This window comes from Notothenia coriiceps, unplaced genomic scaffold, assembly GCF_000735185.1.
Source record: "Notothenia coriiceps isolate Sejong01 unplaced genomic scaffold, NC01 NC01_scaffold00029196, whole genome shotgun sequence".
Lineage (NCBI taxonomy): Eukaryota > Metazoa > Chordata > Actinopteri > Perciformes > Nototheniidae > Notothenia > Notothenia coriiceps.
Genome location: NW_011361897.1, coordinates 28,285 through 34,912, shown reverse-complemented (window position 1 = coordinate 34,912; position 6,628 = coordinate 28,285). Strand labels below are relative to the sequence as shown.

Sequence of the window (6,628 nt, the reverse complement as noted above, 5' to 3'; positions counted from 1 at the left end):
GCCTACAGTGCTGCATAATGTATCTACATCGTTTCCAGCATTTCAGCGTCTAGTGTGAACGCGACACGTTAATTAAATCGAATGGCGTGTTGAACGGAAGCCTTTTTGCGCTTGCGTATGCGTTTTACCGTGTGGGGCGGGGTCTAAGCCAAACTATATCCGCGTCACTGAGATTGCTGATTTTAATTAGTCAAACACATATAGACCCTATAATATAGTCCTATATTAAGAACGAGAAAAGTCATTAACAATATATATATCCTTTTTGTAAAACATATGACAAATGTGTTGAGGGTGATGACGTCAGAGCATCGTCTATGTGCAGCGGCTTAGCCCCGGACAGGCCCCAGCCCAATTTAATCCTGGTTTAATTTGTGGAGGAGCTCCTATATGGCATTTACCCGCCTGAAGCCTCGCACCAAAGTTTAACATATTAATAGTTCAAAGTTTGCTCAATGTTATTCGTTTATTGTTCTCAAATACTGGTATTCTAATGGTTTCTGAGGAAGTTTTACTGCGAATGAAGAGCACAGAGTACAGAAGCAACAAAGCAGCATACTGCATCTAAACCTGGAACTCAAAGAGAAGGTTGAGTCATGTGGGGAGAGGAGCTTCAGCTAGTCTGATCTGCACTCTGTTTAGTTGTGCTATCATTCAACTCATATAGTAAAATGCTGAAGGTAAAGTGTTGTAGCCAATGTACGCGTTAGAACTCAAAGTTGCGTGAGCGTCTTAAAAATGTATGGAAAGGTCTTAAAAAAGGTCTTAAAGAGTAATTAAATTTTGACTTCAGGATTTCTGCTATACCCTGATTAATACGTCTAGGACCGGCCGCCGTCTCCCTGATGTGACGTCACACGCGGGTGGCTCTTTTTTAGCGAAGTAAAATGTCTTACAAAAACGACGCCAGATGTCCACTGTAGGGTGTACATATTCTATGTATATTCTTTGAAATCTAGTGTTTTCTTCCAATACACATTTTTCACTGGGGTCTCTAACCTGCAAGCTTGCTACCTTTAAATATGAATGTCTTTTGAAAATCAAGACCTTTATGAGATGCATTGTTATGTTTTGTTAATTCTAAAATGTGTCTTTCACTATAAGTAATGCTTAATGTGTTTAGGTGAGCCACGTGAGCCCAACTGGAGACTCTGCAGATTGAATTGGGCCCTCAAAGAGGTTGACTAAAACACCTCGCTCTACAGCTGAGCCCACTGGCACCATCAGAATGCAGCTCATGTTAACGAGCTCCAAGAACAGATGATGCCCTAAAGGTACTCGTTTTTAGGTATTCTACAACAATTGGCTAAATTTAAAGGCTTTACACTTTTTATTTGTGGTCTATAAGAAAGCAGGCCTTTGGAAAATGACAAAAAAAAAAAAAAAAAAAAAAAAAAAAAAAATCCCAAAATGTATAACCTATAACTACAGCGGTGATCCACTGGGTCTTAAAAAGTATTAAAAGTGATACTCAATTAGCGAAAATTAAGGCTATTAAAAGAGCTGATTAAACTGCATTCTTTCCAAAGGTTTTACTTTTGTAGCTTGTTTCAATACAAGTATATAAATTGTCCAAAGAGGTTGTATTCTACAGTCTGCCTGAATGTTATCATTGCGTAGGGTGTGTAGTGTGGATTCTGTGCTAGTTTATTATGGCCATCCCGTGGATTTGACGTCTATCTGACAGGACATCGACCACGCTCACGCATCGATAGCGAGAAAGGTCCGTTAACGCCGGTGTTAGTATCTCTTGTTAATTGGGGCGAAATGCAAGTACTTTGCCGTGCAAATGGGTTGGGAAGATAAGAGAAGGACAATCAATACTGAGTATATGTCAATGTTAGGTAAAGTGTGTCGCCAAGGATAACGGTTAGAACTCAAGTGGCGATGAGGTCTTAAGCGTGCGTTCACACCTGCCTCTGTATAGTCCGCTTGAATTGCAACCCTGGTAGCGTTTAGCCGCTTGGTGCGTTTAACCGCTTGGCTCGGTGGTGAACCCAATCCAGAGACACTCTTAAGCTGATACTAAACAACAAACTCTTGGCTCCGCTAAAATAGGTGTCCGGAGGCGGCTTGCTTGCCCGAACTCTGGGCGGATTCATTGCTGGCTGTGAACGCCGTCCGCACAACATAGGAGCGAAGTATTACCGCTCGTCACAGAACGCGGAATATCTTCAAAATCTTAGCGAAAGACTCTTCAAGGACATCGCGGTTGTTTTAGGTTAAGAGTGAAGCAGATCGAGTGTTGAACAGTGTTGGTAAAGGTCAAAATATCTCCGTCAGACTACATAGAAGTAATAAACACCTGTCGTCGGTGAACGCGCCCTCGCCTTACTGCAGAACGTCTCATAGCTATGTGTTAACATGGGTTTTGATTAACGGAACGTATGCTCTGATTATATAATCATATGCGTGGGCCGCTGTGTTATGTTGATCTCCAGTTACACAGCAGCCATGAGAATAACCTGGCGAAAGGTGCCGATGCTCCGATGGCGGAGGCTCCGGTAGAAATTGCCGGGATTTGCGTTTTTACCCCCTTAATGTCTGACCAATGGTTGAACAGCATTTCCGTGCACATGACTTGTGTTTACAGTTTATAGTCTGTTTGAATTTTTTCTGGTGTGAATGCAAACCGAACCTTTTGAAAAATGAAACAATGTAACAAACTGTGGCACCAGAAAACGGACTATTAGGTGTGAATGCACCCTAAAATGTATGGAAAGGGTCTTAAAAAAGGTCTTAAAATGGATTAAATTTGACTTCAGTATTCCTATATATCTATCTATCTATATCCTGTATTAAGGCTTCAAAGCGTTGGAGTAGGAAGAATATGTGTATTATTGAAAAACCTAAAATATTTTCCCTTTCCTCTTGTACCAAGGCTCAACACCTCCTGTTGCATCTAGAAGAGATGACAACAACACATAATACCACAGCAGCCCTCATAGGTGAAAAGACTACGGAGCTGGACAGAACATCAGAGGAGCTGGAAAGGACTCGTGCTCAGGTTGTAAATGTCCAAACAGAAGTGGACAGATTGCAGGGAGAGCTGGAGAAGAGCCTGGGCCGTCTGGACACTGCTGAACAAGTGAAGAGTGAATTGGAGTCTCAGATCTTCTGTTTGAAACAAAACCTGGCCAACCTGGAGGAGGCCCAAGCCCAGACAGAGCAGGAGAGAGAGGAGCGCAGGAGGAAGGAGGAGGAGATGGACGACCAGATTAAGAAAATGGAACAAGTCTTAGAGGAGGAACTGGAACAGTTTGAGAGCCTGCTAAAAGCTAAGGATGTTGAGGTGAGATGTAAGATGTGTTAATAGTTATGTTGCTCTGTTTGAAACATTACTGCCAATATATTATTAACACGATGATTTGTACAGTTGTCTGAAGCGAAGGAGAAGTGGGAGGAAGAGAGCCAGGAGAAGGAGACAGAGCTCCTCGGAGTGAGGCATCACCTGGAGGAGCAGAGGAGGGAGAGGGAGGAGGAGGTGAAGGCTCTCCTGGAGGAGCAGAGGAGGGAGAGGGAGGAGGAGGTGAAGGCTCTCCTGGAGAAGCAGCTGTTGGCAGTTGAGGAGGAGACAGAAAGACTAAAGACATCTCACCAACAGGAGGTCAAAGAGCTGATGGAGAGACATCAACAAGAAGTGGGATTTACAAACTTCATACATTTGACAGATTAATGATGATGGGATTCTTTTTCTGAATTAAGACATTTTAATGCATTTATTTTCAGTTAAAACTCCAAGAAACCCATTTGTTTCTCGTGCCACCCAATGATTGCTTTACTTAAGGTTATTAATTGTGTATTATGTACATTTTTTGTAAAATTGCAGGATATCGCAAAAAGCCATTCCTACTAATTTATTTTCGATACATTTGCAGTTTATATTTGGCGTATTTTCTCTTCCCGTCTGATACAGGTTAAATATAACGTTTGTGAGTTCCCTCCAGTCTTGTAATATCCTTTTTATGTTTATCTGCGTCAAATTTAGATTTCTGAGTTGAACACCCACCTGGAGTCAGAACAGCTGAAGCAGCAGGTCAACATGGAGGAGGAACAGAAGAGACAGATCAGCTTCATCAAACAGGTGTGATAAATACAACGCACAGTTGGACACGACAGTGGAAGTCTCTAAAGTTAAGAAACTTTAACATTTGAAATATTGTTCTTTCTCCTCCAGGTGACCGAGCGAGAGCATGAGAGGATGCTTTCAGAGCTGTCTGCCAAACACAATGAGGAGCTTACACAACTGAGGACAGAGGTGTCCTTGGAGCTGAGGGAGAGCATGGAGGCGGCTCACCAGGCGGAACTGCTGCAGCATCAGGTATTCTATATATAAGCACACGGGCACAGTGGAACATCTTCAGCCACAGCATACTGCACAATGTCACTTCAATCCGTGGCATTAGATTTCTTTTCCTACTTTAAATACGATTCAGAGTATTTTTTTCTCCAAATAAATAGAATTTCCCTTGGTGTTGTCTGGATACAATTATCTTGAAAGTAATGCAAAAGTCATATGGAGAGAATATTTAAATAAAAACAAATGAATATAAATATAGTGTAGAAAAAATACAAAAGATACTGTTAAAATATGCACAATTTATCTATTAAAAAAAAAGAAAGAAAAAAAAGGATCTGAAGTAAATCTTGAATGTTTCACTTACTTATTTCTACTTTTATATACATTTCTATGGAGAATAAGTGTCACTTAATTCCCTGCAATGTACAGTCATGACTAAAATAAGTAGGAGCGCTAAGATATTCTGTATCGAATGCTTTCATTTCCTTTAGGTCCAAAAGAAGAGCGAGCTTGAGGCCATGCGTCTGAGCCTGACCAACGCCCACGTGTCTCAGCTGGAGCAGGAGTCTGCTCTCACCGAGGCCCAGGGCTCCCTGAGGGACACCTTTGCTCAGGAAATTGCTCTCCTAAAGGCCCAGCACCAGGCAGAACTGGACCACATTAGACAGCAGAATAAGGAGCAGCAGGAGAAACTGCGTGAGCTGCAGCAACAACCGATGAGTGAGTGCGAATAAGATAGCGTTGCAGTTTTTGGGACAGTGTTTCTTTTGGTGTTTGCCTGGAAGTGCAATCGACATGTTTGCTATTATGGATGTGTCTACTAGGCCACCCTCATTCTTTGATGTTAGTGAATCTTTTCATTTTGTTTGTTTAGATGATCTGCAGCAGCAGTGGGAGACTCTTGTTGCTCAGGAGAGAGCTGCCATGGAGGAAGAGCAGGCCAAAGACATTCAGGTAACGCTTAATAATCAGTGTGCGAAAAAGTACACGTCCCACCGTCCGGGACGTGTTATTTACAATATCGGACAAGTAGATCTTTCAATTGACTTGTCCGGTGGACAAGTGACGTTTTTCGCCCTGATTTATTGACAAATTATTGATAAATTCAGTTTACAAAAGGCAGAACTCATTCGCAAATTGTACGTGTCCACAATTGTTCGTTTATAAATGTTATTTTCGGTTCTGCTTGTCGATTCCTAAGGAAATGCATCTCGCCGCTTTCTGTCCAGTTAGAGTGTAGCACAGTGGCAGGGTTGGGAAGCAAAACTCGGTTCTGAGGAGGAACAAATAACAATTGTCCGGTCCCGGGATTGATAAGAGTTGTGAGGACAGGAGGCGAGGCCGTGACCCGCGGACCGCAGAGCTCTCTCTCTATGCTCCGTATCAGCTGATCGCTGCACCGTGCAGCTCAGCGTCTCTCTCTCTCTTTCTACACACAGCGGATCCGCTGCCCGTTTAACAGCCTCATCTTTGTCAAACTTTCTTATGTTCTTTCTCTCACATGTAATGAAGGTTATTAAGCGTTTTAGCTCCTGTGTTGTTAATATTGACCGCCATTTCCTTTATGAAGTGAAGCAGCCTCCCTGTGTCCTCGCGCTGTCCTCACATCCCCGGACCCCCAGACTCGGAGGAGCACAGGGATGTCAGTATTGTTTATGAAGCAGGGTATAGAAAGTACATTATTGAAATGAAAATACTATTTATTTACTTTTACAAACAGTGAGCAGCTGGGCAGCTGCAGCATGTGTATTGCAGGATATGTGTAAGCGTCTTTGAGTTGTAGAAAAGCGCTAGGCCTATAGGCTATAAATATTATTATTATTATTATTATTAGGCCTATGTGTTGGACATGTGTGGTTGGACTCAGGCTCACAGGCAGGTTGCAGCATGTGTGTTGCAGGACATGTGTTGGACACACAGACTGTGTGGTTGGACTCTGTCTCACAGGCAGGTTGCAGTGTAACATCAGAGGAGACTGGGCCAATTGTACATTCTCAAACTGCACCACTTAGAACTAACTAAACAATGCAGAGATTATTTTTATATAATTGTATTCAATAACCGTAAGAAATTAAACAGTATGAAGTGATTTGTAAATAGGAATACAGATTTGACTTAATGTTTTCATAAATATATTTTTCTCCCAGCTTGTCATGGGACTTATTTTTACCCTCTCAAAGAACCGGAATCGAGAACCGAAAATAACTGGAATCGAAAAGCAGAACCGGAATCGTTAAAATCCAAACGATACCCAACCCTATGTGTGATGCAGTAAAATCTTACCGCTCACTTATGTTACCGGTGTCGTAAAACCGTGGGAAAATGTAA

General features: G+C 42.2%; 1 protein-coding gene across 3 annotated transcripts in view; it reads left to right on the top strand.

Annotated features, from left to right (window-relative positions):
• LOC104958711 (A-kinase anchor protein 9-like) overlaps window positions 1-6,628 on the top strand; it is a 42,434-nt gene that overhangs the window by 8,415 nt on the left and 27,391 nt on the right. The gene's annotated exons all lie outside the window — the stretch shown is intronic.